Below are 7,060 nucleotides of genomic sequence, written 5' to 3' on the forward strand. Positions count from 1 at the left end.
AAATTAGACTGTTCAACCAGGTGAATCAAATTTAATCTAGCTTTTCCATTCTGTTTTCTGAATATCTTGCCTTTTTGGAAATTAGTTTTGAAAAATTAATCTGAAAACCTAAAGGATAAAATCTGGATCTTGCAGAGATGGGCTGGTCTAGGAACACTGAACTCCAAGGACACCAATACTCCACCCAGGGGCTCCACCCACCCCTGGGCCCTGAGGGTCCCCAGCCTTGGGTGGAGAGTCTTCTTCAATGAAAACAATCCTTGTTGATATATGAGATTGTTCAAAAGTCTGAGGAGAGATTGCCACAATCAAGGCAGAATGGGCCAAATAAGGAAGAAAGAGCACTGGAATCCAAAGTTTAATCGCCAAACTGAGCTTTTTCCCTTCAACTAGGAAAACGAGACCAACAAGAACTGAGTGAAACCGAGCAAGAAAAGGAGCTCGAAGCAGGGAGGGCGGCAGGGACAGATGTCTGCCGTCTGGCATGACATCTGCACTAGGAGAAGGAGCTTAGAGAGGGACGCCAGGGTCATGACGAGCCACGAGAAGGAATGTGTTAGAGCTGAAGTGCTGGCAGTGGGACTGGCAGGGTCAGCCTGAGAGGTCCAGGGAGCTGGGACGTTCCTCGGCCGTCACTGACACAGAGGGAGACAGGGCAGGGGGAAGCAGCAGCTAGGCAGGCGAAATACAGACGCAAACACCTTTCCTTCTCTCCATTCAGCGTGCACTGGATGTGAGGGATTACCCTTTATTGTTCTTACAGGACAGAAAGCGCAGCAGAATAAATTACCGATACGTTAGTCACACTGAAGGATCACTCTAGAGTACAGAAGAATACACATAGCAAGATGGAAGAGGACAAAAACTTTAATCTTAAGGAAGAAAACAGAAGTGTGTTACACCAGCAGTTACACATCAAGCTCATTACCAGAACCACATGGTGGCTTAAGGCTCAAGACCCTTCAAGTTTTATCATCCTCAAAGATCCTATATCACATCACAGTTTTAATTAGCTAGACATTTTGTAGAGTATTATAAACGAGGAAGATAATTCTTTATCCTTCAAGCACACCTTCCCATCATGGTGAAATCAGGAATATCCTAAGCATTCATTCATTTTAAGAAGTGCTAACAGCGCCACATAAACAAGAGAAACGCTCAACACCTGCCCACACGTCCACTCCCTGCAGCCACTCCCACAGAGCCCCTGGTGGCCCTGCCCCAGTCTCCATGGAGCCTGGGAAGAGCTCCGGGTCTCCCTGGTGTAGGGCTGAGGCACCACCCTGCTCTGATGACAGAGGCAAGGTGGCAGCTCTCACACTATCTCCAAGTTCTCCACACTCACCTGTTAGGTACCAGGATTGCTCCACCTCCCTCTCTCCCACTCCTGGGGCCCAGGCTGGCCAGTGGCTCAGCTGAGCGTGTGCAGACACAGCACTCGGACCACACAGAGAGCAGGCACCCCCGTCACAGAGAGCAGACACCCCCGTCACAGAGAGCTCAAGTGGGGGTTACAGGGGGCCATGGGGACTGGTCAAATGTTGGGCATGTTCAAAGAGGCAGAGAATGGTGGGGGCCAGGGCAGCCATGGATGATTCAGGACGTGACTGGGTGGGCTCAAGATCAAACCAGTAGCTCTCCTCTTCCCACCACAAGAGGGTTCTCATATTCTGTGAGGAACAAAGACCACAGGCTGACAGAGTGCCTTCTCCACCTGGACCCTCCAGGGCTCCCTCGAGGGGCTTCCATTCCTACCACAGCCACTGCCCTGTCCATCCCATGACCCGAGATGCCCTGCTCCCTGTACATCCTGCTCACTGGCATGGCAGTCTCGGAGGTCATGCTTAAGAAGACAATTAAATCTTAGTCTTCAGTGAAGAGCTTTAAAACTTTTTCTGAAAAGAAAGTTCTAGAATATGAAATACCTGCTTTATATATTGTAACCTTTGATCCTCTGAAATGTGTATATTTTAGTTTCATCTTGTAGATACTTCTATACAGACAACTCTCAATGAACTCCCTCAGCCAAAACCAGAACTGTTTTGGGTTTTTTTGTTGTTTTTTTGTTTTTTTGAGTTGGAGTCTCACTCTGTCACCTAGACTGGAGTGCAGTGGCTGCTCCCAGCCACCGCAGCTTCGACCTGCTAGGGCTCTGGTGATCCTTCCGCCTCAGCCTTCCAAAGTAGCCAGAACTATAGGCATGTGCTACCATGCCCGGCTAATTTTTGATTTATCGTAGAGATAAGGTCTTGCCAAGTTGCCCAGGCAGGTCTCGAACCCGCGGGCTCAGGCAATCCACTCACCTCAGCCTCCCAAAGGCATGGGATTACAGGCTGAGCCACCGAGCCCAGCTCCAGAACTGCTTAATACTCATTTACTATAAGGCACAAATGACGAGGGACTGAAGGTTTCACCCACAGCCCTCTGCCTTTTCAGCAGCACTCAAAGTCTGGGGGCGACATCGCCCCACTCCCCCAACCCCGACAGCCCCTCATCCTGGAGCAGGCCAGAGGGAAAGTGGATATTGGGACTCTTGAGAGAGCAGAGATGTTCTGAGGAAGATGTATCCTGGGAAAGTAACCCACAGCCCTTACCCCCACCCCCAGCTCCCAGAAGCCTCTGAAATGCCAGGGAGGAGTCCACCTGCCACACTGTGTGAGATGGGGCTCCGTTACTTTTATTTGCTAATGAGAGGGTAACCCCAGAACTCGGGCTGCCTTGATGTTTCATCTGTTTCTGTTTTCCAAGTAGTATCCAGCCTATCTGAGACAGTTATGCCGCACTGTACTCACAGCCCCACCTGCCTCTGAGTCCTAAGAGGCGCTGGAAGGGAGGAAAGGGATCCTCTGCTTCTCAGGGCGGATGTGAGTCCATCCTCCAGACTCCAGTCATGGTCTTGCAAGCACACTGCCCACATCCACGTCTTTTTTACTACTGGGCACATTCTCATCTCTAAAATACAGACTGTTTTTCTCATATTTGAGGGGATATATATAACTGGTATCTCAACATAACACTCAAAAGCAAAACCCAAAAGCGGGCAATGGAGGGTGGGAAAGGAACAAGCAGCCATGTCCCAGCAGAAGGAGTGGGCAGTTGGAATGTAAAGAAGGAACAAAACCCAGAGCCTGGTCAGGCCAGCCGAGCGCGGGGGCTGCAGGACACGAGGGCCGAAGTAAATGGAAAAGTCAAGAGGGGCAGAGAGGAAACTGAACTGGAAAAAAAAGAACCAAATAATGAGGGAATACGTGTGCTTTGATTTCAGAAGCCTTTTATTACAACACATAGTCTTTTATTACAGCAAAAGGAGACCAGGAATTTCCCGATTTTTTTTTTGAGTTGGAGTCTCTCTCCGTCACCCAGACTGGAGTGCAGTGGCCACTCCCGGCCATCACAGCCTCAACCTGCTGGGCTCCAGTGATCCTTCTGATTCAGCCTTCCAAGTAGCTGGAACTACATGTGTGCTCTACCACGCCCGGCTCATTTTTTATTTTATTGTAGAGATGAGGTCTCGCCAAGTTGCCCAGGTGGGTCTCGAACCCGCGGGCTCAGGCAATCCACTCACCTCAGCCTCCCAAAGGTGCGGGATTACAGGCTGAGCCACTGAGCCCTGCTGAATTTCCCGATTTTTAAGCGACATGACAGTCACAAGCAGTCACCACTATCACTGGTCTTCACGCACACGCTGGTATAGAGGAAAGAAAATGGATTAACTTCCCCCAAAGGCAGTAGTCACGGCGCTGCAGTCTCCATGGGACAGTTTCACAGCTGTGTCCTGGAAGGGGTGGAGGGGAGGAGGACCGGGCTTCACAGGCAGGTGTACTCACCCAGGGGTTCAAGACACACATTCACTCCAATGACATGTGAACAGGGTGGGCTTTTGGTCCTGATATTAAAATATAATAAGGATTTGTTGCCAAGCAGGAATTTTTGCAGGGGTCTGCACCGAAGTTCTGGGGAGAAGGCCTGTGGATGACCCGTCTATTTTGCCCCCAGGGAACACAGAGGGAGACACACCTGCAGGCCAGTGTAGCCTTTGCCCCTTCATTTAATTATGTCAGTAATATATGCTCAAGCGAGAAAGTAGAGAAAACACAGAAAAGAATATATGAGAAATAGTCCAGAGTCACCCCCTGGAACTCACCACTGCTAATATTTTGATATGTTTCCATCCAGGCATTTTTTCTTTTTTACACACAGACTGTACAAAATTGGAATTCTACCGTATAGCAGGAATCTTGCTGTGTTCATTTAAAACAACATGAGAATTTCTGCAGGACACTGAATATTCCCTGAAAACATTATTTTCGTGGCCCTAGAATCTGAGAACGACATGTCACCCTGCTATTGTCAGATATTCAGGCTGCATTTCATTTTCAACTAAGATAAAGCTACAGTGAATACCTTTATACATAAACTTTACTGCTATCTCTGATTTTAATATAGAGCCTTAGAAAGAGAATGGTTGAGTCAAAGGGCACAAACATTTGTTTTCCAGAAGGTAACATCAAGGGATATTTCCTCCAGTGAGGTATGAGTATATTTATCCCCAGCACTCACCCACGCAGAGAATAAATATTTAAAAGACTCTTGACCAGTTCGGTGGGCCCAAAAATAAAAAAGTTTTTTCATTTTGCATTTCTCTGATTACCTGTGAGTTTTGGCACTTTTCTGTTTAACTGCCTTCCATGTTCCCTCAGTGGCTTACCAACTAGAGTCCATTGCAGATTTTCTTCCATTTGATGTTAATGTTTTCTTATTGATTTATAACTGCTTTTAGTATAACAGGGATGGATTGGCAGATAGACAGTGTATGTCCTGATTTGCCAATTCTGTTGATGGCGTTTGACACACACAGGACACTAATGGATTTGTGGCCAACTGGATCACTCTTTCCCCTTATTATACCTTCCACTGCAAGTAGAGTGTCATGTTCCTCCATCTTGGGACCCCAGACCCAGCTCTCCCACTTGCTCACCGAGTGACTCTCTCTTTGCCTCAATTTCCTTGACTGGAAATTGAGGCTAATGAGACGAGTTTAATACCCATAGTTAGTATGTGGCAGATAGCCTCAGAGATGGCCCCCATTGGTTCCGTCTCCCAGTTTTCACACATAGCCCCTGCAGCTGCAGCCAGCAGGGACCTGAGGCCTGTCCACAGGCATGGAGTGAGCTTGGAAAAAGATACTCCCCCGTGGCCACAGGAGATGACGCAGCTCCAGCCCACACTCTGTGAGACCCTGAGCCAGAGGCACCCAGCAAAGCTGTGCCGAGATCCACAGAAAATGAGAGGTAATACACATTTGTCGTTCTAAGCTGCTAAGTCTAAGGGTGATTTGCTATGCAGCAGGAGATAACTAATACATAATACATGTAAGGCACTTAGAACAGGGGCTGTGGTAGACTACAAAAAATAGCCTAACACTTTGCTACTCCTCCCATGAAAAGATGGAATCCCTTCCGCCGCCCTGAAGCTGCGTTTGACTGTGATTTGCTTTGACCAAGAAAGCAGCAGAAACATGATGTAGTCACCTGAAGTCACCTGCACACAGAAGCTTGTCCTCTTGCAACTCCTGAAAAACCCTGCTGCACCAAATGGAGCAGCCCAGCCTGCTGGAGGATGAGGTCACAAGGCCATTTCCACCGCTATAGCCCTGCCTACTGCCAGTCATACTACCCATAGGAGGCCATCAATTGCAGGCTGTGAATGAGCCCTGCTGTAAGCCCAGCCCAAACTCCCAGTCCAAACCACCCACTGAACAAGTGGTTGTTGGTAGAAGCCACTAAGTTCTGGGGTGGTTTGTTATGCAGCATTTAATAACTGATAGATGTCATTATTATTACTACGATTATTATTATCCTGAGAGCAATTAAATGGTCACACATATATCTTAACAGCACATTTATGCTTTTATGTTTTAACAAATCCACTGGAAACTTATTTTGGTATATGATGTTTGATGAGGATCTAACGATGTTTTGCCAAACAGTCAATTCTCCCTTCTCCATAAAATGGCAACATCTTGGTTTCACACAGTAGAATCTAAGTGTTTTAAGGTATCATTTTCATCCATCACTTCCATTGACAGAGTAGCAGATCTTGACCCATCACCGTACGGTGGTTTTGTTTTATTTGGGTAGGATGACATTACCTATTCTTCTATTAAGGCATGCCACCAGAAATACTCATCTGGCTGCACAGAAGAGGAAGAACAGTGAAGTCGGCAGGAAGGACCCAGAGAAGAGGGAGACCAGCAATGCCAAACAAGGGACGGAAATGATCGCAGTCACCAAAAGGATGATTCCAAGGCCATTTTTTAAAAATCTGAAATCAAAACAGAACCTGTCCTAAATCTCAAAGTCAGTCAGCGGCCAAATTCCACAAGATCATTCTGAGTGCCTGTGACTATGGGCAGTGTGCAAACAGCAATGAGACAGTGCCACAACAAAGCCCCTGGACAAAATACTTATAAATCAATATGAACGCAAGAACACAAATTAATATAAATGGTACATAAAGTGAGGAGAGCTTAGAAGCCCCACAGGTCAATCCTGGAAGGTTTTCTGGAGGAAACTTTTCAGACTCTGAGAAATAAGATTCAGCAAAGAGAGGGTGTGTGCAAAGGCAGGAGGCTGGAACAAATAATTCAAGTAGAGTCATCAGATTTACCTGGTTAGAGTAGAAAGTCTAAATCACAGTGCATTAAGAAGTGAAGGTTTCATGAAGGAGTGGGGCTCAGTCTGAGGGGGTAACTTCAGTGTTAGGTCTGGTATTCTAAAGAAATAAGTAAACAATGTTTTTTAGATAATGAGAGTTAAGAGACCACAGGTTGAGGATCAAGCCCTACGCTCCCGAAACAGTTTTGTGTTGTACGCAGCAGTCCCAGTTGGCTCACACAGAAGGAACTCCCTTCCCTGAGAATTCTCAAGAAGGGGCATGATTTCCCGATGGCAAAAAAGTTTAAAGTCAGGAAAATTCCCAGTGGAAGATGCCTAGCAGGCCTGCCAGACCCCAGCCCTCTCACATGACTGAATCTCCCTGTCCCTTGTCGATGCTTAGC

This window comes from Carlito syrichta, unplaced genomic scaffold (assembly GCF_000164805.1).
Source record: "Carlito syrichta isolate Samal-C Ts95f unplaced genomic scaffold, Tarsius_syrichta-2.0.1 Scaffold135605, whole genome shotgun sequence".
Lineage (NCBI taxonomy): Eukaryota > Metazoa > Chordata > Mammalia > Primates > Tarsiidae > Carlito > Carlito syrichta.